Source organism: Pithys albifrons, chromosome 14 (genome assembly GCF_047495875.1).
Source record: "Pithys albifrons albifrons isolate INPA30051 chromosome 14, PitAlb_v1, whole genome shotgun sequence".
NCBI lineage: Eukaryota > Metazoa > Chordata > Aves > Passeriformes > Thamnophilidae > Pithys > Pithys albifrons.
Window position 1 is genome coordinate 12722240 of NC_092471.1, and position 27097 is coordinate 12749336.

Below are 27097 nucleotides of genomic sequence, written 5' to 3' on the forward strand. Positions count from 1 at the left end.
CTGTTGGCTCATGTTGAGCTTCCTGTCAATGAGTACCCCCAGGTCTCTTTCCTCCTGGCTGCTCTCCAGCCTGTAGCGCTGCATGGGGTTCATCCTCATGTGAACTGCAGGTTTCAATAAGAACTGTGGCTGCACTCTTCCCTTGGTTCCTGAAGGCCTCCTTTCCTAAGCAGTGACACCTCTGCGTGTGCTCCTGACACCTCTGCCTCTGCAGAACAGGCGAGGGACGACAACAGTCGAGTTTTTCCAACGAGTTCCTCATCAGACTTGTAAAACTCGCTGGAGATTAAGCAAGTTAAACCCAGCTTTTTCATTGACCTGACCATTGCTCTCTAAAAAAAATCTTTAGAGTAAAGAGCTTTTTTACTGCGGTAGAGCTTTCCCATTTGTAAGGTCTTGTGTGTGGAGGTCTTATCTTTGGTTAATGTTTCATTTTCATGGCCTGTTGTAAGATGTGACTCTTCCATTACCAGCATGTTCTTGGCAGAAAGGGAGGAGAGATACCATAACACAAGTGATGTCCTCGTTTCCCAGCTTCCTTGTGATGCAGAGCTATGTGATTGCCACTTGTTTTTGCAGTTTTCATCTGAAATAGGCTTTAACTCCAGCCATTGGACTCACAGTAGACTCGTGTTGGTTGTAATTGCAAAGATGCAGGAGCTGCCTCCTGGAGGTGCTGAACACTTGGGAACTTCATTGAAATGGCAAGTGTTTGGTGCTTCCAAAACCAAGTCTACTGCGGGCGGAGGCACTGGTGGGAGGAGCCTTCTTTGTCTTCATTTCTCTCCCTCCATCCTGCAGGCATCTCTGTCCAGTGGTGCTTTCCATGAGCACAGCAGGTACCACACTGCAGTCACTGGGTCTCTTGCCCCATTGTACAGCTGTTCCACTCTCTACAAAGTTAGAAGCTGGCTTGCATTTTTAACTTATGGGCAACCTACACCTGCTGCCAACATCATCGAGAAACAAAGGCGAGATGCAAAGGCTGTATTTTAATTAGGCCACAATCTAATTAACTCACCTGTGAGCACAGGCAGAAGCACACTGTGATTTTCTTGATCATTCCCACCTCTTTGGGGATTTGTTATCAATCTTTCTGTCTCTGTGGGAAGAGCCTGGAAGCCAGTTTTGGGCTCTGTTTCTGGCAATGCTATTGATTCACTTGTGACCTCATGCAAATCTCTTTGGGTTTTGCTTCTGGGGCTTTACAAACGTAGGAGAGAGACAAACACACTTCCTTCACTTTTCAGCATTTACTGTGAGCCCTAATTAACACTTAGAAAGCAAGGAGCTTGAGTCTGCAGGGTGCAGCAGACAGATATTGCTATGGGAATACAATTAATAAATAATAGCACATATGGTACAGGAGTTCCCAAACTGCATATTCCAATGGTTTATTTTCATTATTTGTTTACTGCATGCAATCTATATGAGTCAAACTATACATCACCTTAATTTTTCATTACTGCTGGAGAAAACCTGGGCAGACAATGAAATACTGAAATACTCCCTCCTGAAATACTGTCTCAATGTGATCCCAGGTAATGGGAAACTGTTACTCCTGTGTCCTACTGTTCTTTGTCTGCCCAAGTTCTCAGATTCCAGCTCTCCCATCATGGCCCTGTCCACAAGAGGATGGGACAGTTCTAACCAGATAATCTGACCTCCCATGTGAAATGGATCACAAACCTTTATCCAAAGATTTCTGCTTCAAGCTCAATAACTTCTGCTTAGGTTAGAGCAGGTCATTTAGACCGACATCCAGTGGGGATGTAGAAACTCTAAGTCAGAGGATCTACTGCTTCACTTAGTAAATTATTTCAGTGGTACATTGCTTTGGTCTAAAATGTTCCCCTTTCTTATTTCCAGCTTACAGTCTTTTTTGTTTTTCTCATTATGCTTTTCCTTAAAATTAAAAAAGGCTCAAGCACCCACTAATCTCAGGATTTTTCACTACACTGGTACGTACAGAGTGTGGGTGAGATGCATTTTAACCTTCTCATTACTAAATTACAGGCAATGAGCTCATTTCAACTCTGCAAGATGGATTTTCTGGACTTTAAATTCTTTTCTCTGTCTCTTTTGCTAAACTCAGTGCCATGAGATCCAGAACTGACATTACAGCAACCTGGTAATGATGGATAATCACTTTTATCATGAGGTGTGTGTAAGTTAGCTGCCTTCCTGGGAGAGTTTGGGAAATAAGCTTCCTGCTTTGTAATGGCTCTTCAGAGAAGGAGTATCTTTCTGGCTCCAATTCTAAGAATTTTTCCTGTGTGAAAGTGAAAGAGCAAACAGGAGTGGGTGAGTGAACAGGGAGTCAACAACAGGAGAGGGAAGGGTGGGGGGTACTGGGTGCTGTGCTCTCAGGGAAGGCTGATATGTATGTCTGTACAAGGCAGTAAGAAGATTTTGCCATGCAGGGCATTAATTGTGAGTGTAAAAGGGTGAGTCTGGCTCCACATCAAGGACAGCCATGGAAGGAGAACACAAATCCTAAGCCTGTGTGGCTCAGAGATGAAGTGGCTCTGCTCTTTCCAGAGCTTGTATTAAGGAGACTTTATCCATCTGAGTGTGATTTTGTTGCACTTTTGGATGTGTTTCATCCTCTGTGCTCCAAGTCATGGCTCCTCATCTCTCAGCAGCCTTGGTATTACTTGTCAGTTAGACTGGCATGTTCCCACTGTTTCCAGCTTCTTTAATTTTGCCAGACGTTTTTCATAAAGCTCCCAGAAGTGTAATTATTGCCCTGATGAGGGTAGGTGTTGCATGGCTGTCCTTCAGTGGGCAGAGCTCATACAACATGGGGGCTCTGCTAAGTCTCCTGGATATTTGGGGGATCAAAATAAGCAGTGGTGCCCAGCAGATGCTTTGGACTTGGGCGCCGTTAATGAAGTTCTGGGAAAATATCCATGTTTGTCCCTCAGTGCCTATCACTGAAAGTGTGGTGACTCTCTAATGAGATCTCTCATGGCAGAGGGATTCTTTCTGCCTCAACACACTCTGCAAGATACTTGGGTATCTGAGTCTTGGGGTTCTCTTTGCAGCTGCAATCCTTAGAAACTGATATTCCAGAGGGCCAGGCAGTCTTTTGAGGAAGAAGTCAGTATATGTCTATGTTGGATGGATATTTTTTGTATTGATGTCTTCTTAGCCAGTAAGCACAAGCATCACAAAGAATCTCTTGAGATCTCAAGTGTTTCCTTACTGTTATCCTTTCCCTTTTGGAAAAGGAAACATGTTCATTTTACCTAAACAATTATTGTAGCACATTATAGAATGAATCCAATGGATCTGTTTCCTGCAGCTGATGAGAACAGAGTTTGGGACATTGGAGAAGGCACAGACTTTCCCCTAGGAAGAGCACAGAAGCCAATGGTGCCCATGTGCTCTGGGTCTGGACAGCTCCACACCTCACCAAGTGGCTTTGGAAAGGTTAATTAAGGGAGAAGGTGCCAGCAGATGGCATCATGAATACACAACATTGTCTTAGGGTTTGAAGGGCCACAGTCACTTCTGGGCATGTGTAGCAAAAGTGCAGAATTGGGCAGCATTCCCATGCTGAATTCAGGTGCTCTGGGGCAGGTGGCCAGTGCTGCAGGAAGCAGATAGCCTTGGGTTGATGAGATCCTCCCACCCTGTTTCCATTCAGAGCAGCTAATCTTTCCAGGCCTGGTGGGTACAGGGACACTGGAGGGACGTGTAGTGCTCAAGCCCTGCTATTTCAGTGATGACTGGTGTCATTGCCAGAATTCTGGTTTATTTGAACAACAGAATGGCCTACGCAGCACCAGGTACGCTGGAATCAGATGGGGTGACACGTGCCTGCCCAGTGCCCTCTCCTGGGACAGACCTGTTCCCCTGATGTCTGGTGCAACTGGTGGCCAGAACTGGGGCTTCATTCTGCTGGCATTTGTTCCTGATGGAGAGAGCAGTGACATTCAGCTTCCATTAGAAGACAAAAATGGCATCACAGGCCATCTGAGGGCACATTTGCAGCAGACAGTGAAGGCAAGGTACAGGCTCTATTTCTGAGCCAGAAGATTAGTCTGTTCCCGGTCCATGGAACTTGTCAGCCCAGCAATGATTAGTGAGGCAAAAGCAAAGTCTGCAAAGCTCCTTCTGCCCAGCTCTGGTGAGAGAAGGTGATAAGGGATTCATTGTGCAACCAGGAGATAATTGGCAGCAGTAGTATGAAGCAATGCCAGTTTCTTTGCCATAGCAATCGCCCAGAGATTTCGTTCACAGCTGTGATTCACCTTGCTGTGCAGACAATCTGTTCTGGACCATGCAGTGTTTCAAAAGGAGCATGGCTGCCACATAAAGTCACGTGGGATTGCCCAAGGCTGTGTGCAGAATTGAGTGTGAAAATCCATCTTGCTGGTGCAGGACTTGGGGGAGGCAGGCAGTGAAGGGACTGGACCTCCGAAGGGCGAGTCAGCCTCCTCTCTCCTCTCTGCAGATCCCAGTGCAAGTCCAGCTAAGATTGTACAATCACTTAACTCCTTGGGAAAAGGAGGAGCTGGGCTCCATGTGTCTCAGCCTGAGCTGACACATCAGACCTCTTACGGGAGATAGAGCCCATCTCTTGTGTGATGACAAGCTTGAAGGAGCAGGGATGGGTCTCTCTGATGGAGCCTGTGTGGAAAAGTGAACACAGAAGTTTTGGCTTAGCCGAAAGCCATGCTGCTTTTTCTTACTAACCTTCCTCTGTGGCACATACTGCAGCCTAGGTTTGATTTGTCTGCCCTGTGCACTGGGAGGAGTGGGATGACACTGTCTGCTGGTAGCCTCGACTGCAGCTTGACCTGCAGGTGTCATCTCAAAGGAGGCAGTCTGGTCAGGGTGACTGAGCTTGGCTAAGGTGGTCCCTTGGGAACTTGAGTCCAACTAAGCGGGAGCTGAAATGTTGACAATGGGTGAGCCCATCCTACTCAGCAACGTATGTCTCTACTCGCCAGGTTTGAGTCTGTGGCCATGTGTCACTGTCCTGTAAAGAATGAGTGTGATCTGGAGCTGCCCAGCCTTGCATGAGTCCCAGAGCTCTGCCCCAAAGAACTGCTCTCCCCAGAAATGGCTCCTTACCTGCATCTGCAGGGCTGTCCACATCTCTGTCAGATGTAACATGCAATATGCGCTAGAAGGATGGTGCTTCTCGTCCTCTGATGATGAAGAATTTATCTGGCATTTCCATCTCTGCCTTGCTGAGACTTTCTGAACTTCTGGGATTTCCTCCCCTCACCACGGGGGAGCAGCTGTTCCTACTGGGACCAGCACCCAGCACCTCCTTGAGCAGTGGCTCTCCCTGGGCTGTTCAAGATAATTGGCCTGTTTCCCTGGTGTGGAACCAACGGCTGTGCAAGGCAGCTAACGAGAGGGAGCAGGGTAGCAACAGGATTAAAAATATGTATGAGCAAACATCTTGTTTCAACTGTGAGGATGCACTGAAGCGTGAAAGTCTGGGTCCTGCAGAAAGCCAGAGGCAGGAGCCCTGTCTGTTTTACACTGATATAAACTGGAATAATGTCAGGGAATCACCTATTATATTTGGCTGCATCCTGTAGGCTGGAATCCAGTGTGGATACATGGCATTGGGAGAGTAGGTGGGATGCCACCAAATCCAGTACTAGCCTCTGGCTCTGTTCCTCTCTGACAGTGTCCTCCATATGGGATGGGACCTCACGTGGTAGAGATTGTTTGTATGGAGCCATTATCTGCCCCATACAATGAGGAGGTATACTGGGAGGTGGATACTGTGTATGATGACCCCATCCTGGTGGGCTCCATGGGGCACTGGCAGAAGCCAAGTGTGACTGTCAGTGGAAGTGTCAGAGTGACACAGAGGTGGAGTGAATGCTCCAGTGAAACATGGTGCTTTTTTCATGAAAAATAAGGGTATTTCATTTTAATTTCTATTTTAAGGGTGATTGTTCTTGGCTGAGTTGGGTCCCTGTAAAACTTCACAAAGTCATATCAGGTAGCTGAAGGCTGTCAACACACCCCAGTCATTTTCCTCTCCTTCAGCAAAGGATTTTTTTGGGAGGAAGGTTTATGACATATCCTTGCACAGAAGCAGCTCAGACTGGCAGGAAGACTTCTCAGCTACCTGCAAAGGCATCTCCATGATGAGGGAGGCTGTCTTGGTACCTTGGCTGAAGAGGTGAAGTCCTGATGTGAGACCTCTTAGAAGAGAAATTAATTTGCTTACAGAAGGAGACAGTTTCTCTGTATGCTGGGTTTACCCAGACACCATTGCTGTGACAGGCATTCCCTGACCCCTGGGAGTTCCCGGCTGCCCAGATGTTGGTGGGGTTGGAAGGGGAGTCTGACCTGGCACAGCAGCACAGAACAGGCTGGAAGCATCAGTCAGCCCTGCTCCAGTGGGATTGTTGTCATGTGTCTATCCCGGAAATCAGACCCTCCAGCCCCATCTCATATATTAACAATTCCAATAGAAATAATAATTGGATTCAGTCCATTGCATTTAACATTTTAATGTCAGCTGGGGATTTCTTCCTGATCCCAGCTCCTGATTAGGTGACATCTTTAAGCACCAGATTAATAAACCTGACTATTCTCTGAACACCCGACTTTCACAGCCAGGGCTGAGTGCTGGAATGTAGTGCTTCCTGCACTGTCATGCTTCATATCCTTGACTCAAGCTGGTCAAAAGTCATGCTCACGATTCTTGAAATATTTTTTCTGCTTTTGATCTGTACTGGATGGAGAAAATCATAAATTTGCCATGAATTAAGTGTTCTCCCATACTGTGGATGCAATACTGAAATTGATGCTTCCTTGAGCTTTTTAAAGAAACTAATCACTGAAAGTGATTTGAGAAGGTCTCCAACAGGTCTCACCCTCTTCCTATGGACTGTGTGGGGCTCAGGATCACATGAATATATTCTTTCTTAATCTTGGGGTTCAAAACTCTTTTACCCTTTGGATAAGACTTGTCAAACCTGGGTTACTTTGTATGTTGAAATGTGTAATTCAAGAGTCATGAGCAGAAAAAAAACCCTATTTTGTCAGAAAACTTGTGCTGCACTGCCTCTGGACTCTGAACTTATGATAAAAAGATCATTTCTGGGGTAGTGGCCTTCTCTCTTTAAACTAGTGCTTGGTCCTGTCCATGCTGTGTCAAAGCAGACTGCAACTCTCTCAGTGACAGGGAAAATAAACCTCTGGAATGACCTTCTTGGTGTTTGTGCCTGCACACATGCCTAGCTGGTGACCAGCTTTACTGTTTCTTGACGAGTTCTCTTTGTGGCCAAAGAACACCAAGAGTTTGGAGACAAGCAGTAGAAATATGGCTTGGCAAACATAAATCTTGGACATTTTATTGGCTGTGTCCTGGCTGTGCAGTAAGGAACTGCAAGTATGTGCAGAATTACGGGGCAGAAAGGGAAGGAAAGTGCTGGAGGGTTCACAGACAGCGATGAGGAGGACGACAGTGGGATATTGTCCTCTAAAGAAGTAAGTGTTCTGAGGTTGTCTTGGAGGCAAGGTCATGTTTTAGGCTTTAGTGACTCCTCTCACTACATATAAGTTCGGGGTTTGACACATTCTCCATTTACTATCATGATGTGGTCAGTCTCACAGATAGTAGTCCCTCCCCTGGTCCAGCTTTCTTAAACCTTGCTTGAAGTGTCTCAGTGAACTGGGTTTCAGAGGAATCTTTCTCTTCAGCTGGTGCAAATTGTTTGTATCACCAAGACAGTCTAAGTCCTGCTGCTCTGGCTGGTGTTAGGCAGACCAGAGGGAAGAGGGACCCTTCACCAGTGCAGGTGGTGCCTGTGTGCTGTAGCTGAGAGCCACTGACAGGCTAATCCAAGCAGCAGCCACTTTGCCTGGTCAGCAGCCAGTTTCTTGCACTTTACTTTTCCCGGTCACAGCCCCTGCGAGCTTGGGAAGAGTATTCTCTGAGCCAAGACACACACTCTCTATCATACTTTTTCTAATTGTAAGGCTTCAGTCTTGCAGGCTGGTGTGGAAGTGCTGTAAGACCACAGACAACCCTTGTCTCTGGCCTTCCAGCTGCTGGGAGGGCACTGCCCTGAGCTGGCATGGCAATAAACTCTAACTGTCATGAGATATTCTCCAGGCAATGAAGTCTTCATTTGTGGAATGGGAACCACATAAAGACCTCATTCTTCCCCAGGCCCTCTGGGCTGATGTTATCCTGGTGCCTGTAATACCTTTGCATTGCAACACACCAGTAGCCAACCCAGCGTTCTCCAGCCCAGTCCACCAGGCAGTGCTGTGTGTTTTCCATCCATATCATAACCTTTGTTCATATTCACCCATGACACCACTGGAGTTGCCACAGCTGTGAAATCAGAGTTCATACTGATCCAGTAGGAAGTTACTTCTCAGATTCACAACACTTGTTGTGGGGAAAGTGGATCTTCGAGAGAGAGCTAAATCTTTCCTCTTCAGCTTCTCTGGATGTGAGTCTGTATCTCCATCCTGTTCTGTTGTGCATTGCTGCGCCCTTCACAGGTTGCCTCTCTTCCTGCTCCCATGAATCCTGGACTTAAGTGGCATCCAACTTTCCTGCTTTCACCACAATACTCTGAAGTCAGCAGGAGATGAAATATAGCAAAATTTTCCTGGCAACTGTTCGGCATTGCTTCTTTTCCACAGCAAACAGCACTCCAGTATCTTCAGTCCAGAATCATCCCCCATGTAAAATCTTCTGGTGATGGAGTGTTAAAAAATGGCCTGAATCCCTGCCTAAACCCTTTCTGCTCCTGAAGCACAACTGCACTGAGAGGGGAAAAGAGCCAGAGGAAGATTTTTTTTTATTGCAGGCATGTCTGACCAAGAAATAGGCAGTAAAAAGATTTGATAGTGGTTCCAGTGTAAAAGCTGTTAATGTCTTTTCATTTTCTTACAGCCTTATTGGCTTTAATCAATTAATTTTCATACCTTCCCTTTGGATGTTCCCTGAAGGGAAGTTCTGGCCAGGTGGGGGTTGGTCTCTTCTCCCAGGCACTCAGCAATAGGACAAGGAGGCACAGGCTCAAACTCTGCCAGGGGAAATTGAAGTTGGAGATCAGAAAAAAATTCTTTCCAGAGAGAGTAATCAGGTATTGGAACGGCCTGCCCAGAGAGGTGGTGGATTCCCCCTCCCTGGAGGTTTTTATAGTGAGATTGGATGTGGCACTGAATGCCATGATCTGGTAAAGGGACTGGAGTTGGACCAAGGGTTGGACTTGATGATCTGGGAGGTCTTTTCCAACCCAATCGATTCTGATTCTATGATTCTATGATTCGTGTGGTGGGATGCTGAGATTCTCTGGACAGTCACAGATTATATATTGGTCTCCATATTCAGCATTTCCAAAACCCCAGAATATCAGATACCACCAATGGTTTACCCCTTTCAAGTGTGTACATGGAGTTGGGAGCTCAACAGGCCTCCTACTGGCACGTGTGTTCTCAGCACAGACCTGAGCTCAGGTGTCAGGAGCTGAGGGCTGTGTGGGCAGGGCTGCTTCACACCTACTCCACTCAGGGCTGCAGTAATTAGTCTTAATGATTACATCGAGGTGAATGTAAATTAAAACCCCAGATCCAGACACTGCCACAGCATGGCTGAGCCTGAACACAGCCTGTAAAATGGTGAGATTTCATCTCTTGAGCCTCTCTGTTTTGGTGTCTCCCAGCGGGTAAGAATTGGTATCATACCTACTCACCAGTAGTTGGGGAGAAAATGCAGAGTGACTTGTGTAAAATCTGGTATGGTGGCAAATGCTCTTCGTATTAAAACAAAGATAAACAGCTTGGAGAATGGTTTTTATATGCCTCACCCAGCTCTAGACATTTTGCAGGTTGAAAACAGAGGCAGAGTGATGTGTGGCTGTTTCACTGAAGAATCAGTGTTGAACGACAACAATTTTTGAAGAGGAAAGATTTGCTGCATTTGCCCATCTTGCTGTGGTGGTTTTACTGTCTGATTGTGCCCTTAAAGCATAATTGAGAAGGGATCTCTCACCTCTTCTGAGACTCTGTAAGTGCAGGGAGTTGTGCATGGTCACGCATCAGCAAATCTGGTGTTTGTGCTGGGCTGTGACAGCTTGGCCACACTCCTCTGGGTCTGCTGCATCTCAGAATCTCAGCATCTCTGATGCCAGGAAGGACTGGAAACCATACCGTGCTGTTTGGATAGATAGGGTAAATTTTGGCTTTCTCAATCCTGAGAGCAGATTGAGTTCAAGATTTTAAGCAGATAAAATCCAGCAGGCATGTGGGTAGTCTTTGCTTGTGCTCAGTCAAATGAGATGTTCCCCAAGAAGGAGGATGGTTTACATTCAAACCTTACAGGATTGGATTTTACAGTGGTTCTCCTGAAAAATTCTGGATCCCCCTGCTGTTCCTGCAGCAGGCCATGATGTGCTCTGTTTACAAGCTAAGTTAAGGTAGGGCTTGATACATTCAAGCTGTCAGTCCTGCTACTTCTGTTGAAAGATGATTTATATTGCAATTTCCAAAGGAGAAAAGGGGCCTGGGAGTGACATTGGGGATCTGTGGGAAGCAGTTCTACTGAGAGGTTACTGCTCAGCTGCCACTGAGCTGCTGCCCAGCCTGAGCTGCTGGAGCAGCTCTTTGCCTCAGTTTCCCCTGTGCTGAAACTGGAGAAGCAGCAGTGCTGCTGGGCTGTGCAGCTTCTCGTGGGGCAGGATCACTAACTACAGCTTGGCTGGGATTGCAGACCACTGGTTTAAGCACTATTGGCTTGTATTGTTTTCCTCTTTCAAAACCCTATTCCAGGATGGGGACTCCTTGTAACCATTCCTGTCCTTTTTGAGAGTGGCAGGATTGGTGAACCCAGTGCCTGCTATTAATCTGAGAGTATTTCTGTTATGTGTAATCAACTGCATCTTTGTGTCAGCTTTGAATTTTATCTCACACACATCCCCACAGTAGGACAGCACTACATTAAGTTTTACTATTTTGTGGAGGTGGATCATATCCCACTTCATTGTTTACAACAGTTGTGAAGATTCAATGCCATTTTAATGAGGTATAGCAGTGGTATATTAAGAAATGTATCTATTAAATTCAGTCTTTAGTAGTTGATTGGTATTTAATTGACAAGTGTTAATAGTCATTACATGTCAGTTAAATCCACAGTTGAAGCACTAATTTTGAGTAGGAAGATTACGGTTTCAAATAAAATACAAACTAAAAGTGTGACTTCTTTTAATATGAAAACTTTATAATAAAGTCTTACACTGACTTTAGCAAGTGTTTACAGTAGATATTTTTAAAACAGATGAAAATTACACAAAAGACACATTTTGTCAATTATTGCTGTAAGATTCATAAGAAATTATCTATGGAGGCAATTTCTCTTTCCTTTTAGGAAATATTCAGACTTCATAATTTTGCAGGAAAGTTTTTTTTTAAAAAGCATGTTATTTAATGTGAACGTGGCCATTCTTCTCAGGGATCTGGTCCCAGGGATCAGTAGTTTGGAAACGGAGCTTTTCCAAGTTGTGGTGTTATTGCCAGGAGTGAAGGTTTGATGCAGCACCCCAATCCACTCTTATTGCTGCCAGAGGGAGGTACCTCACAGGTCTCTTGAGTACAGGGTGGATGAAACCTATTTCACAAGGACAAGGTGAAGGATAAAGAGTTTCCTGGGGAGAGAAGACAGTGCATATGTATATCCCAGGGGAAGACATGGTTTGATGCCTTGCATGGTCTCCCAGGCTCAGTCTCCAGTAATGACCAGGGGCATCCCTGTCCTGTCTTGCACCTGAGCTGAGAATATGCTCAGGACAGCAGAGTCATGCATGAATTTTCTTTGAATGAGCTGTGTTGCTGCCAGTCTGTGCCGTGCTCTGTGCAGAAGTATAGGCTTGGTGGTGGGAAGGTATTCTAAGCATTCACAGAAGTTACCTGCAAATGAGGTAAGCTAAGGCACAGTCTTTCAGTGCCTTACCCTCTCAGAGGGAGCATGTGAGAGCAGCAGCATGGTGGGAAGGCCTCTGTGTGCCAGCCTCACCATGTCACTTGTCCCAGGCTTCATTCTGCCCTGTGCCCAAGCACTGCTCTGCAACTTGAATCATTCCCAGGCAAGGACTGGTGTGTCCTCCTTGGTCTGTCTCAGCACACAGCAGATCCCACAGCTGAGCAGTTGGGACCCCTCGCTGCTGGCAGGCAGCCTGCCTGTTCCCATCGCTACGTGTCGGTAGGTGGTTCCTGTCTAATGAAGCTCCTTTCCAAGGGAGGCTGTTGACATGCTCCAGCATCGCCAGATGGTCCCCTTACCTCCTCTTCTCTCACGCTCCCTCAGAAACATTAATGATCCCTAAACCTCTCTGATGGAGGGGCTCCTTTTTGTGACAACCTCATTACGTGGTTATCAGGAGCTGCCACTATCCAGGTTGTCAGGACAACCAGCCTGATTCAGAGCCGCTGGGAAAGGTCTGAACCTCAGGCAAATAACCATCCCCAGCTCCCAGCAGATGCTCACGCGCAGCCAATCGCCAGGGCGTGGGGAAGCCATGACATCATGGGCCAAGCAGGCCCCCAGATTTAATTGTTAGCTTTCTGCATCCCTCTGTGTCCCTCCCCGCCAGTGCTCCCCATGCCAGCCCCGGGCACAGCTAATCCAGTCCTGCTGAGATGCCACTTCAGACTCCTCTGTAGCTGCCTGTGCTTGGCAGGGCCGGCAGAGGGGCCCCCAGAGCCCCCCAAGTAGTGCAGCCTCAGTGAGGAGCAGCTGGCACAGGGGGAACTGCAGGGTACTGCAATGCCTGCACTGTAAGGGGCCAGAATAGGTGGTTACTTAGTGGGGATTTGTTAGTGGGGATGGGAGTTAGTTGTCAGAGTTAATTCTGTTTGTAGGATGAACTCTCTGGCAGCTACCACTAAGTGGAAGATTAATGGGATATCCTCTTTCCATGAAAACCTACTGACATCCAGTAGCAGTCATGCTGTATTGCTCAGATTGTGTCGTGTTTGCCAGCAAGGTGTGATAAACATGGCAGAAGCAGTTCTGGTGCAGATGGAGGCTGTGTCCACTTTCCTGCCTTGCTGAAGCAGAGGGGTTTGCTCATGGCTTTATGCCTTCACTAGGTGTATCTGAGCCACCTCTGGAACTGCATACCCCATTAAGATTACACCCTACCTAGCAGTGACTGAGGCATCTTGCAGATGTGCAGCTGCAGAGCTTTCCTAAATTCCTGTCCTGCTTGAGCGTGTTTCCTGTGAAAGCAGGATCAGGCAGCTTTTTGAAAGACTTCTTCTTTTTGCTCAAGAAAGTTTTTTTTTTTAATTCTCTGGCCATCCCAGCTAAATGTTCATTTCATTTTTGAATATGTTGGTGCTTAGTGTCCTGTGCTGAGACCTTCAGCATTGCACATCCCTCTGGCACAGGGAAGAGTGCTGGTCAGGCAGTGCAAGTCTGCAGCACTGCCATCAATTTGGAAAGTTCTATCTGATCAGATCTAAGAGGTGAGGTTATCTGGCACTGGGCTTCTGAAGTCCTCAGGCATCATTTGGAGGCTACGAGAAGGCTATCTGTTGCTCAGAGCTAATAGTTCTTTCTCTTGCTTTGCTGTGTTGGCTACCTGGCCCTGAATTTCCATGGGGTTGCATCTTCAGGGAGGAGTTGCCCTGAGCCACTCCCGGTTGGAAGTGCCCCAAGGAGAGGCTGGGAAGCTTGTGCACAGCTGAACAGAGAGATACTCCAGCATGGATGGTTGTGATACAGCCAGTCCTGGCTATTTCAGTACACCGGGAAGGAGCTGTTGGGGCTGGTGATGGACCTGGTCCAGCCAAGTCCTTCCGCCTGTTTCTCAGACTCCTGGAGCATTGGGCACTGGGGCTCAATTTATGGCAGCTTCTGAGGTTACTTATGCAGGATAAGACCTTTGCTCAGAGACCAGATGGCTCCTGAAAAACCAGGGTTTGGGCAGGCTTTGCAGGTCTCAGAGGCAGGACCTCGTGGGCATGCAGACTCTCAAAGAGAGTTTCCAGCTTGCTTGGACACCCATGTGACAGTCACACGGGACTGACATCTAGCAGTCACTGGCCTGCTTTCCCATGCCCTGTGGGGGCAAAACTGTCAGCATGTCCATGTCTGGGCAGGATCAGGCTCAGCCACACTGCAGGTCTGGCGTGGCCCAGCCCAGCCCATGGAGAATGTCCAGCTTGCACTGCTGAGCCCAGCACCCCAGGACTGTGTGGGAGCCTTGACCATGCAGTCACTGTTTCTCCCTCTCCCAGCAATGTGCTTGAGCAGCGTGCCCTTTGTCAGCACACCTGGCTGTTCACAGTGTGTGGTGGAGCCCTCCAGTTCGAACAGGGTCAGCCTCTTGCATGCTGGGATGAGGAGCAAGGGAGCTCTGCAGCTTGGGCAATTTCCTCTTTGTGGCATTTGCTTTTGCTTCCTCTCTTTATCTCCTTTCCCGGGATGGCATGGGACAGGCATGTGGAATCAGCTTCCTATCAGTTATGGCACAGTTGGCTTCCATCCAGCAGCTTAAAGGTAGCTGGAGAACCCAGGAAGACTGAAATGCAGAGGTTCAAAGGCTCAGATTTTTAAAAACCCTCTGTAATTTTCAGGAAAGACTCTGCCATATGCAGTTAACGGTTGCAAGGTTTCTTTGGCTCTGAGGAAAGTTCTGACTTTGGAGAAGGCTGAAAGTAAGAGATCTGATCTTGCTTTTTCACTACATGCAGTCGCAGAGTCACGTTTCTGCTCTTTCATGGGGCAAAGGAAACTGAAACTGCCTTCATGTGCTCTTTGCCAGCCTTCAGAAAAGTAAGTCAGGAGCCAAGGCACCAGGCTGCAGTTTTCCTATAGTCCTTATAAGAGAAACTTTGCTAAGTGATTCACTCACAGATTCAATCCCAGCATCTGTAATTGCCTGACTTCATGCTCTATCTGCAGCTTTTCCTTGGGCTGTCTGCCTCCTTCAGAACAGGACACAGACCTCCCATGGTGTATGATGTGCTGGGGTGTGGGGCTTACAAATGACCCACCAGTCTGTTTCCAAAGCCCTTGGGAATAATTTTTACTCTGAAGGTGTCTGGGTACCACAGGTCCCCCACCTGCTCAGTCCTCTCCAACTCCAGGCTGTTTTAAACAGCCAGTGTGGTTTGCAGGGCTGGGTGAGTCTGCGGTCACCCTGACAGCTTCAGCTGCATTCCCTTCATCACTGCAGTCAAGGGACATTCCCCACTGTCTTTGCATGGACTTTGAAGGGGGAAGAGCCAAAGGCCAAAGCCTGCACTCTCTGCAAACAAACCTGCCTTGGCTCAATGAAGAAGAGGGTGTGCTCTGCAGGAGTCACCCTATGGCTTGTCCTGACCCTCCTGGATGCATATGGTGCTGTTACCGGGGTGGACTACTTGCAGCAGAAAGTGGAAGGCCTCTTCTTCCATGTCAAAGGGACAGCAGGATTCCTGCTGGCCTTAGAGAATCCTGAGAGTCACCTGTGCACAGGGCAGTTCCTCTGTGGAGATGAAAGTGGTACTGACAGCTTGCTCCACGGCTTGACTGTGATGACTGCAGATCCAGCTAGCTAAGTGACAGATTTGACTCATAGTGGGGAAGAAAACCTTGGTGAGACCTCGGCGTACAGCAGGAAGGGATGGCAGTGATTCAGTAGGGGCTGCTCGTCACGTCAGTGTGGACTGGGTGACTCAGTGAGCTCTTGCTGCTGGAGAACCTGTCCTTTGAACGAGCTGTAAGAAAACAGTGTGACCATTCGTGGTCAGAGAAGATCACATGCTGTGTGGTGGGGCTGGGAGGGTTTGTTATCTCCTCTGATCTGTGTGACCTGCCTTACCTTTGCCAGGAGCAGCCTGCAGAAGGCAGACTTCGTGGTTTGCTCATGGCTGCTGCATAATGTTATTAAACATACCTTGTGCCTCTCCACCAGGGAAAATCCCAGACAAACAAATGGTCAAAGGTATGCCCACTGTGGTCTGTAACAGCACAGCCCTTCCTACTGCCGGTGGCACTGGGGTGGGCAGGATAGAATAGCGGCTGGCAGAGCATCCTGGACCGGGCACAACCCCGAGCCGGGAGCGCGCCTGGTGCTCCCGGACCCGGCACCGCTGCTGCCCACGGCTGTGAAATCCGCATTTTAATTTTGTTGTTGTTGTTGTTCTGGAAATATTGTAAACGGGAGGGCATCCTCATCAGAGCAGGATCTGTTCCTACTGTTGACACCTTCCATGGAGGAGCTCAGCTCGGAGTGGCAGGAGCGGGACCACGCTCTGCCTGAGGAAGCATAATTCGCAATGAGTGAAGAAGAAAGGAAAACACAGACCGTGAATAAGATTTTTCTTCTGGTGCTTTTAGGGATCTTTGCAGGGAAGTGCCCTCTGGAGCTGGTTGCTCCAGGCGCGCTCCCTGCTGGGTTTCTCCCGGGCTTGGATGCGGGCAGGAGAAGCCCACAGGCTGTCACGCGTAGACGTCATCCGGGGGAGCCCCGATTTTCACCATGCATTTCCTATTCCCAGCCGACGAGGACCAGGGAGCGTTTGCTGCCTCGCAGGACTCGTTCCAGCCGCGGGCCGTGCCGGTCCCGCCTCGCAGGTGCCCGCACACCCCGAGCGGCTCCCGGGAAGGGGCTGGGCGGGCCATCGCCCCCCCGCGCCGCGCTTCCCCCACGCGCCTGCCTCGAAACACAAGATTTGCCCCCAGCCCCAGCCCCGGCGCGTGTGTCGTCACCGCCGCCCGCCGCGCCCATTGGCTGCGCCAGCGCGGCTGCGGCGGCCCCGCGACGCGCGGGGCGGGCGGGCGCGCGGCGATTGGCGGCGCGGGGGGACGGGCCGCGCCCGGGGGGCGCTCGACGGCGGCGGCGGCGGCGGGGACGGGCGGGGCGGCGATGACCGGCCGCGAGTGCAGGTAACGCGGCCGGGCTGCAGGGACCGACCGCGGCTCCGGGTGCCCCGGCCGGGCTGCAGGGACCGACCGCGGCTCCGGGTGCCCCGGCCGGGCTGCAGGGACCGACCGCGGCTCCGGGTGCCCCGGCCGGGCTGCAGGGACCGACCGCGGCTCCGGGTGCCCCGGCCGGGCTGCAGGGACCGACCGCGGCTCCGGGTGCCCCGGCCGGGCTGCAGGGACCGACCGCGGCTCCGGGTGCCCCGGCCGGGCTGCAGGGACCGACCGCGGCTCCGGGTGCCCCGGCCGGGCCCCGCGGCCGCCGGCGGAGCGCGGTGCCCGTGGCCGCGCCGGGTCCCCGCGGCGATGGGAGGAGGATGCCGCGGGCAGGGCCGGGCTGCGCCGGTGCCGGGGCTGTCGCTGCGGCTCCGCGGTGCCGCTGCCGTGGGTGACACCTGTGTGGTCGGAGCCCGGTGTCCTGCGGGAGGGCTCCCCGAGCCGCAGAGCCGCGGCCCGGGTTGGGGCTGTGTCAGCGCCGGCCCCGGCCATGAGCGCGTCCGCGGTGCGTGTGTTCCCCATCTCCCAACAATGCCGCCTCTGGGCTGCGCTTCTGCAGAGGAGTGAGAAATTCTGGGCTATAAATAACTCCGCCTTTTCCTTTTTTTTTTTTTTTTTTTTTTTTCAATACTCGCTGTTGGCAACGCGTATCCGACTGACCCGTTCTGCAGCACCTGCCAAGTTTTTCTCGAAATCCGGTCAGGGAAGGGTGGTCTCTCCTTGTGCATGCCTGGTGGTGCCTGATGCCACCCTGCAGCCTGTCCCTGGGTTGGGTTGTCCCTTTGTCCCAGACTTTGACACCAGCCAGCCGAGAAGGTGCTCCAGCATGATGATGTCTGGCTGCTCCGGGTTCCCTCCTCCGGGCCAGGGGGATGCTCTCGGCAGGAGTGATGCCACCTTATTGTGGTCACTGAGGCAGCTTTCATATCCATTTTTCATCAGTGCCAGAAATGGGCCGTACATTTAATACATTGAGGTATTAATGTGGAAGGCTGAGGAAATTCAGGCAGGAGAAGCCACGGCTTCAAAGTGAGAGACATCTGAAAGAGGCGGTGGGCCTGGGCAGGGAGGAGCGGGGCTGTTCCAGGACCTGCAGCCCTAAGGGTGATGAGGGGGGATGGATTTTGAGTGTCCCAGCGTGGCTCCATGTGCGAGGTGGGCACAGCGTGTTCCAGCAGTGAACATCCTGGGTGTCTGTGTGCAGAGTTTGGCACACGCTTCCAAAGGCTTTGTGTCCCTTTCTTTCCACCTGCCAGGATCCAGCCCTAGGCCAAGGCTTCGGCAGAGGGGAGCCTGCTTTGTGTGGTCCTTATGGGCACGGTCCGAGATGCTGTTTGGCACAGGGAATCTGGAGGCCGGAGATCAGTGTGGGCTTAGCTGAGGCACTCTCAGACATGAACTGCCTGACAGCCAGGAGGAGGAGGACGGGCTGTCAGGAGGGCTGGAGCCAGGCTGATGCCTGCCAGCCCGAGGGGAGAGGGCAGGGAATGCTGTGGCTGGAGCGGGTGATGAGATAAGATCCTCTCCCCTGGCTCCCCTCGTGTGAATCCACCTTCTCCGTGGCTGTCAGACGGGGAGGAGGGGGCCTGGCACATCTCCAGAGGGAGGTGGGAAGTGGAAGTGGGGCACATGGCTGCACAGGAGCCTCAGGCTTCCAGTTGCAGGTTACCCAGCGATGTGAGCAGAGAGTAAATGGGGAGTTGGGTGTAGTGGAATTGGGGCTTGGTGGGTTGTTCAGGGCCGGGGAGTGAAGGTTGCTGTGACAGGTTGTTCTCATGGAAGGGAAGAATTGCCCTGACCCCCCTTTTTCTGCAGTGAGCACAGGCTGGCAAGGGAGAGCGATGCTTGTGGCTGCATGGGTTGGAGTTGCATTCCTGGAGGACGGAATTGGGCAGAGGAGCTGGTGGCAGGCATTTTGGGGGGTGCTGGGGCTGGGTGAGAGGCTGCAGGCAGCTGCCTCTGGGCTGCAGAGAAGGTTGTACTCTGAACAGAGACCTGCATGGATGGCATTTCTTCTCTGAGTGACTCTGGATAACTAAAAGTAAGTGTCAGTAGCTGCTGCGAGCCCTGAGCTCCTGTTACAGGATTAGGTTTCAGGCCTCATGGGCCACCACTTGCAGCAGCAACAGTTTAGGGGGCAGCTGTGGCAGCAGCGCTGCAGGACACAGGGCCCAGGATGAGCTGCTTTGGGTGTCACAGGCTCTGCACTTGGGCCTCGCTCACCTCAGGGCTTCAGCACGAGCATGGCCAGCTTTTTGTTGGGGCTGTTTGATGGGGGCTTTGTGCCATCTAACAAGCCCAGTGAGACTGTGTAGGGGGGTGTCCCACAGGAGAATTTTACCTTTCCAAATAGACTGTTCCCTGGACAATTTCTCTGTAAGGATCTGACCAAAACTCAAAAAACATGGAAGTTGGAGTCCAGATTGTCCTCTGTGTCTTGAGACAGCTCACAAGGTCGGGAAAAATCAGACTGGGCACAAGAGGTTGTCTTCCTTCATTCGCCTGTATTTTATGCTGCTTTTGTACATGCAGTTGCAGAGATAGGTGAGACACATTCAGCTCTGCAACATATTGTTGGCCATAACAAAACCAGCTCCCGTATTAGCCATCTTCTGGCCTGGCAGCATTTGCTCCTAGAGGAGAGCTGGTTTGTGGGAATAGTCCCATTTCAGTTCCCGTTCCCTCTGCCTAAAGTCTTCTTCTCTTTTTCTTTTAATACTTTAATTTGTGACTGTGGATCTAAGTGTTCCTGGAGCTGCCAGTGTTTTGGGATGAAAACCAGCTGAGAAGCTGAAGGTCTTTCAGATCTGCCTTCAACTCCTCCTTCATATTAGCCATGTCTGCACGGAACTGGTCACAAGGGGATGTTGCCAGATTTGGCTTCTGCTGCTGCTCTGATTGGACACCCTGTGATTTTGGGACATTAACAGTGCTGTCAGTTTGTGCCTTGCTGGTTTGAGTACCAGTTTCTGTTCCTTGCTGTGCTTAACAGTGGGCAGGTGGGAGCCCACTGTGATCTTCCTCTTTCATTACCATCCTTAGCTCATGCCAAAGGTGCTTGAAGCTTTTCTCCCAGGAACTTAATGGGGAGGGCAGCAGTAGGAAGGGAAAAGAGAATTAACTCTCACCTGCAGAAATAAACCTTTTCACTCAGTGCTATTTTGTGTTTAGCTAGTGTTTTCCCCCTGCAGCTCTATTTTGCTTTTTACCTTTCAAACACAAATAGTTGAACTTGTGTCTCTTCTGTTTCTTTGATGGCTTTGATTTGCCTGTTACTTGAAGAATGGCATTAGACCAAGTGGTAATTGGTAGGTTTCACTGGGCCTGGGTCAGCACAGGTAGAGATGCTACTGATGTAAATGTCTTATCTCAGACCTCCTGTCTCTGGTGTGCCTTCTGCCCCTAGCAGCAATTGTGTAATGGAAGAATGTGACAAAAGTATCTGTCGTTTGCTACTTGCCAGACTCAGTGCATGGAGTTTTGGAGCTCTTTTCCAGGTGAATGTCAGCAGCTGTGGCTTGTCTGCAGCAAATAGCAGGTGTAGTGCTGTGCTTCGCTGGGGGTAGCCAAGGGACTGTTCATTTTGCATGTTCAGTTGCACAACTGCAGTTTAGCTCTGGCAGTGCCCTGGTTATGAGTTGGCTTCCTGGGTTTCCTGGGATGGGGAATTGGGCTACAAGGTGGCACTCACTGCTTCAACCAGCGGTGTGGGACATGGCAGGTGGATGCACCTTGCTCTGGACGGACAGCGTGGCATCCGCCCTGTCAGCCCCACTGACAGTCATACGGAAAGCCTGTGATCTTGTAGCAGTCTTGTGTCCCCAGCTTCTGGAGCAATTTACCCCAGGAGGCCCCGTGTCAGGGGCAGACAGGCCTACAAGTGCTCCAGGTCTTTGGTTTCTGGGTTGGGAGGTTCTTTGTTTCAGCATATGCCGCCAGCCTGACCTGCAAGCCTGACTCTCAGAGCAATGGGCTAAGTGCACCCCTGGCTACCTGGATGTCCAGTAGTCATATCATCCCTTCTAGAGGTAGACTTGGAAATTACGTCCCTCTTAAAGAGGGGCATGTCCTGCTCAGTTGGGAAACCTCTGCCATGAATGTTGCTCTCTTTTGCTCTAAAGACTTATCAGCATGACTGTGTGCATTAAGTATTCAAGGGTAGAATAGTGTTGTTAGATATGCACCGTGCTTATTTACCAATGTTAATTCTTATTTTCAATTGCTTGTGTTGTAGTGTATTGGCAGATGCAATTCACTCGTGACTGATGCAAAGCAAATCATGTCTCTGTCCTGTAGTTTGCTGCCAGTTGCACAGTTTGGTTAGTTTTCAGTGTCTCTGCTTGACAGGGCTGGGTGTGGAGCTGGGGGTGGCACAGCTGTGGGACGCTCCCACCGCAGCACCTGTCAGGCTTGGAAAGGTGGGGAACGGCGACATTCGGGTTGGATGCACATCCTTTACTCTGCTCTGGTCACGTGCACTGTTTTATTGCCATCAGAAGCAGATCAAGGCAATTTGGATCCCAAAAGGTGTTCAAGGAATCTTTGTGTTTTACGTGTTTCTTTGCTATCCTGAGGGCAGAAGTTCTTTGGGAAATGGAAAGAAAGATTTGGATGTGACCCCTTGACTTCTGTCCATAGCACACACATGGACCAGTGAGAGCTGTCCTGTGGCCCAGCTTGGCTTTGCCACAAGTCATGGTACTGCAATGTCATTTTTGTCCAACTGTAGATCCCCATAAGCCAGAAACAAACTGTCACTTCGACACTGCAGTACAGCACAGACTCCAGAGCTGGACCATTCTCATTTTCTTTCTAATCCTCAAGTGTTGAAAATGCTCTGGCACCTTAGCAGGCTCAGCATTGCTCTGCAGGGTGTATGCACAGTTGGGTGCATGTGACTGGGGAGTACTGAAACATTTTCTTCCTGTATTACCTGGGGGTGCTCATTTCTCCAGATGGTGCTGCTGAAGGGGCAGCAGCTTTGTGCCCCCTGAATCCCTGGCCATTTCCTGGCATCAGAAAATTACTGCTTGCTTTATTTGGAAAGGGCACTGGAAAGTACTTCTGGTGGGTTTGAGTTTGTTTTGGTTTGGTTTTGGTTTAGTTTTTTTGTGTGTTTTTTTTTTTTGTTTTGGTTGGTTGGTTGGTTGGTTGATGTTTTTTTGTTTTGTTTTTTTTATTGGGTTGAAAAAGACCTCTGAGATCACCAAGTCCAACCCTTGGTCCAACTCCAGTCCCTTTACCAGATCATGGCACTCAGTGCCACGGCCAAGCTCAGTTGAAAAAGCTCCACCCCCTCTCTGGGCAGCCCATTCCAATGCCTGAGCACACTCTCTGGAAAGAAGTTTTTTCTGATCTCCAACTTCAATTTCCCCTGGCAGAGCTTGAGCCCATCGTGCCCCCTTGTCCTGTTGCTGAGTGCCTGGGAGAAGAGACCAACCCCCACCTGGCTGGAACTTCCCTTCAGGTAGTTCTAGACAGTGCTGAGGTCACCCCTGAACCTCCTCTTCTCCAGGCTAAGCACCCCCAGCTCCCTCAGCCTCTCCCCACAGGACTTGTGCTCCAGTCCCTTCACCAGCCTTGTGTGTCTCCCAAGGAGAGCAAAAGGCCTAATGTTTCCCATTTTTTGTCTCCTCCTCCTCCTCTATTCCCTATTGTGAAGGAGAAAATCCTCCGGATCAGAAATTTTCCAGCCACTTCCCTGCAGAGAGTCTTGATTCAACCTGCAGTGCCCAGATGCCAGCTCATATTTATCAGGTGCACCCAGCCACTCCCCAGATGAGGCACAGGTTTGCTGGTGCCTGGTAAACCTGAGAGGGAAGAATGGAAGGCACACAATCAAAATCCCATGGCATTTGCTAGAACTGTTTTTAATGTCATTCTGCCCTCACAGGCAGATGATTGTGGACTTGAATTTGGGATGCTCTTAAAGTGTCACCACAGAAGCTGTCAAAGATGTATGTGCAGAAATGGAGGCTTAGAAAATGCTTTTAATTGTGTTTCTGCTCTGCACAACACAGATTGTCATGCTTTGAGCTCAGGTTTGTTTGTATCAGGCATAGACATTGATACCACAGCTCCTATTGGTGCATGAATATTTCAACAACTGAAACGATGCCTGCCTGCTCCAGAAAAGAGCTGCTTACATCCTCCTTTGATCTTTTTAGCAAGCCTAGCCAGCTCAGGTTGGCATCCTAGTTATTTATTGCATACAGATATGGTCTGCATTAGCTGTGCTGTGCTATGACTCTCCTCTCTTCATTCCAGAGACTCTGGGAATTCAAGTTGGGAAGAAGTGGGATTTCCTTCTTTCTGAGGAGGTGCCTTACTCTTCATAGGATGCGTGGACCAGAAAGAGGTGGGGTAATATTTGGAAGTATCTGGAGTGGCAGTCTGTGGGGACCATCTTTTCCTTTCATTTGCCCCACATCCTGTACCACGCCTTCTCTCCATGCTCTTGTTCTCTCTCGCTGGGGGGAGGCAGAATCCTCCTTCCTGGTGGCATTAATGAATGATGTTAAGCACTTCAGAAGGAATAAGCTGGGTGTGGAGCCTTACTCTTTTCTGAAGTATATTGACAGTTCACACACAGAGGTTGTGTCCTAGACCCTTTTTGAAAGCTTTAGTCCCCCTGAAATGCTGGAACTCCTGATACCTTGGTGTGTTTCTGAAGTAAATTGTCCACAAAGCATCTAAGACCTGTAAAGCAGACACTGAGAGCTCCTGAGCAACTTGCTCTTCAGGGCGTGCCCTGTCTTCTCCCGTAGTTTGTGGAGCACTGTGGGCACACAGGGTGAATGCCAGGCTTCTTCATGTAGTAAGGAAAGCCAATAGGAATTTGGATATGAGGTAATTTTCCAGTTGTAAGTCCTTGAGGTGGTAAGATCTCTGTCCTCTCACTTTTTAGTGAGCAGCAGCATGTGGATGGAGTTTCCAGGCCTGCACGTGACACAGCAGGGTCATTACCTGATTCTTGAGTACTTTTTGAGTTGTATTTCATGGTGTGTTTGGTTGAGCTGCCAAAATGCCAAGTACTCAAACAAAGTCAGAGCTTCCCCCCCACCAAAGGAAAAGGGAAAGAAGGAAATAAAGAAACAAACAATAAACCCCCTAAAACTTAAACAGGTTTATATATTTACACAGAAGAGGGAAAACTAAAACTGCAATATAACACATATATAGAATCATAGAATGGATTGGGTTGGAAAAGACCTCCCAGATCATCAAGTCCAACCCTTGGTCCGATTCCAGTCCCTTTACCAGATCATGGCACTCAGTGCCACGTCCAATCTTAGTTTAAAAACCTCCAGGGATGGTGAATCCACCCCCTCTCTGGGCAGCCCATTCCAATACCTGATTACTCTCTCCGGAAAGAATTTTTTCCTGATCTCCAACTTCAATTTCCCCTGGCAGAGCTTGAGCCTGTGCTCCTTGTCCTATTGCTGAGTGCCTGAGTGAGGTAAAAGGTAAAAAGAAACAATGATAACTCCTCACTTAGTCACCCACCCACTGATACAGATTTCACCACTCCAGCCACAAAAACACCCCAAAAGACACCTCACAAGAGACACCGGTAAGAGAGGAGAACAACAATAAAAAAAAATGTTTACTTTTGGAACTAAACAGCTGTGAAGTGGTGACAAGGCCTGATGCTTCCAGCAGGTGATGGCATGTCCCCTCAGCATGGCCATGAAGGAGACTGCCCCAAGCACCTCCTACACCTGTTCTTATTCTTGCTTTGGTGTCAGATGATATGAAATATCTCTTTGGTTGCTTAAGTCAGGTGATGCTTGTCCCTTCTAATCTGCGTAACACCATCTGGGCCTACTAAAACTGAGGCCTACTAAAATTAAGGCCTAATCTAGGTCTAGCTAAAACTAAGGCCAACACTACCACAATCCCACCCCTTATTTAATATTATATGACGTTAAACTCATATCCCACGTTCATTTTATTTCTTATGCCTGAACTTGTGTTTGCATTGCCCATCCCTGCAGAATGGCAGAGCTTCCCTTGTGGGTACAGCTAAATATGTGTAATTCTCTGCTTGAGGGCTGCATCTACTGCAGTGGTTTTCCTGAGTGTAATTGCCTGTGTACTGGAACAGAAATTACACATGGCTGTGAATGTACCCCAGGAGCAGTCTGGTAAACAGATCTAAAAGTCAACCCACAACAGGACTTGCTTTTGGGCAAGGAGAGGTAAAAATTGTGCTCTTAAATATTCCAGATACCCTCTAGAGCATAAGTTCTCAGGACACTGTTGGCGTTTGTGGTGGGGTCATGAGGCCGAAGATGCCCTGCAGTGTTGTTGAGGCATGGTGTGATCTGTGGGGCTGGCCATGTCTGACCACCCTTAGCCATGGAAAGGGCAGCTCAGGCTCCCTCCCTGTGTGCTCTCTGGAATTTTGAACATTGGTGCCAGAAGGGAGTGAGCAGTAGGTGAATGCTTCAAACGTTTTTCTGCACTCTGAGGATCTCAGAGTGTATTTTCTGTAAAAACTACTTTAAAGATTTACAGTAAGTGACTAAAAGTGAGTTCTGGAGAAAAAGCAGAGGTGTGTTAAGGCGGGTTCCCGCTGCTGCAGGGGGGGCTGAGTGCCAGGTTGACTCGTGTCAAACACACTGGAAACAAAAGGCTGCGGAGAGATGCCCAAGGTCATCGGTACGGTGCTGTCATGGCAATGGAAGACAGCAGGTAGAAGCAAACATGATTGAATATTGTGTCCTGAACTCACTGTGGGGCACAGTGGTGCTGGTGTGGCTGGGGGCCTGGAAACCCAGGCTGGTGGGTGCATGAGTGGGTTCCTGTCAACTAATGAGGACAACTGATGGTGAGGCGCTACTTCATGTGTCCTTCTTCAAAGCAGACCTGTGGTTCTTCCATCCAGCAGTGCCAGGGAACCCTGAGGCCACAAGGCTCATTGAAAACTCACAAGCTGAAGGAGGGACATGTTGGATGGCAAATTTGTATTTGTGATATGTTAGGTGTTAAATGCATCTGAACAAGAAGCTCATTAAAGGGTCTGGATTGAGGATGTGCTTGTGCTTAGCAGAAGTGTTTTATTCTGTGGCTGCTCTGAAGCCCCCACCCCCTGCTCAGGCTGGTTGCTGAGTGAGTGTTGCCAGGTAGCCATTACATGCAACACAGGTGGCCACATAATGCCATGGGATTTACAGTGGAAGAGCTGGGGATTTAGAGGTGTTTTAGACACTCTGCATTGCATTTCACTTGTGTTTGGGAGGGGTGTCCTTGTGTGCGTATAGCTCATATGCAAATATATTTTGAGTTGTTGTGTGTTTCTTCTGAATTTAGAAAAGGAGTGATTTGGATAAAAAATCCTCCAGGAAATGCTGCTTTTGCAAGCACAGGCCTCTTGACTGTGATTTGGGGGGGAGGAAGGAGTGGGAATGAGGGGGAGGTTCACTGAGGTTTTCTTCTTTTCTTGTAGCGTTTAGGGAAAACTCCAGCCAAGACCCACATCTAGTCAGATGAATCAGCCTACTTTTGCCATAAGTAATTGGCAGCTCTAGCTGCAATGCAGTTTTGATGTATGGCTAATACACTTTTTCTTGGTTAATTGAGAAGAAACACTGCAGTAAACGCATGATGTTGAGTTGGCCTTTGTATGGAGCCTTCAAGCTAGTAGGGAGATGTTGTAGGCTGCTTCTTGAGAGGCTGGAATTTGCTGCAAATTATATTCCATACTCTAGCGTGAAGGCTGTCATTGCTGTTCATCTGCTATAGAAAATACATTTCCTGTCTCATACACGTGTAGAGAGCACTGTAAGCTGGCACATGGCACTGTTGCTCAGTGCAGGGTTTCCTTGGAAGAGCCTGATTTTGTAACAACTTAACAAAATATTCATGTTCTTAGATGAGTGACTGTTCCTGTGCTGACAAATAAAGCATTTTGGCCTTCTCATATTCCTCTGACAAAATGAAATTCACTTGTTTTCTGAAGCATCTGGTGCCAATTCAGACTCAGAGCTTTCTGTGTCTGTTGTAGGATTTCCACTGGGCTTGGAAAACTTACCAGACAAGCTCAGCATTCACCACTGGAAGTATCTGGAGTAACTGGAGGGCTTTCTTGTCCTGGAAACAGGACATGTAGCAGTTGCCCTTGGCAGACTAAGACTTGCCAGATGCCTTTTATTTCCTGTTGGAAGCCTATTTTTACATGGA

The 27097-nt window shown here is 49.2% G+C and overlaps 1 protein-coding gene across 8 annotated transcripts in view; it reads left to right on the top strand.

The window, feature by feature from the left end:
- PAK3 (p21 (RAC1) activated kinase 3) overlaps positions 1–27097 on the top strand; it is a 133045-nt gene that overhangs the window by 41028 nt on the left and 64920 nt on the right. For 2 of the 8 annotated variants that reach the window (XM_071569089.1, XM_071569091.1), the window contains exon 2: positions 23180–23270. The exons of 4 other annotated variants lie outside the window; for them this stretch is intronic. The gene's annotated coding sequence lies outside the window, so the exon portion shown is untranslated. Of the gene's footprint in view, positions 1–16801; positions 16880–23179; positions 23271–27097 lie in introns of those variants that run through there. 2 more of the 8 variants (XM_071569088.1, XM_071569092.1) reach the window with 2 other exon arrangements.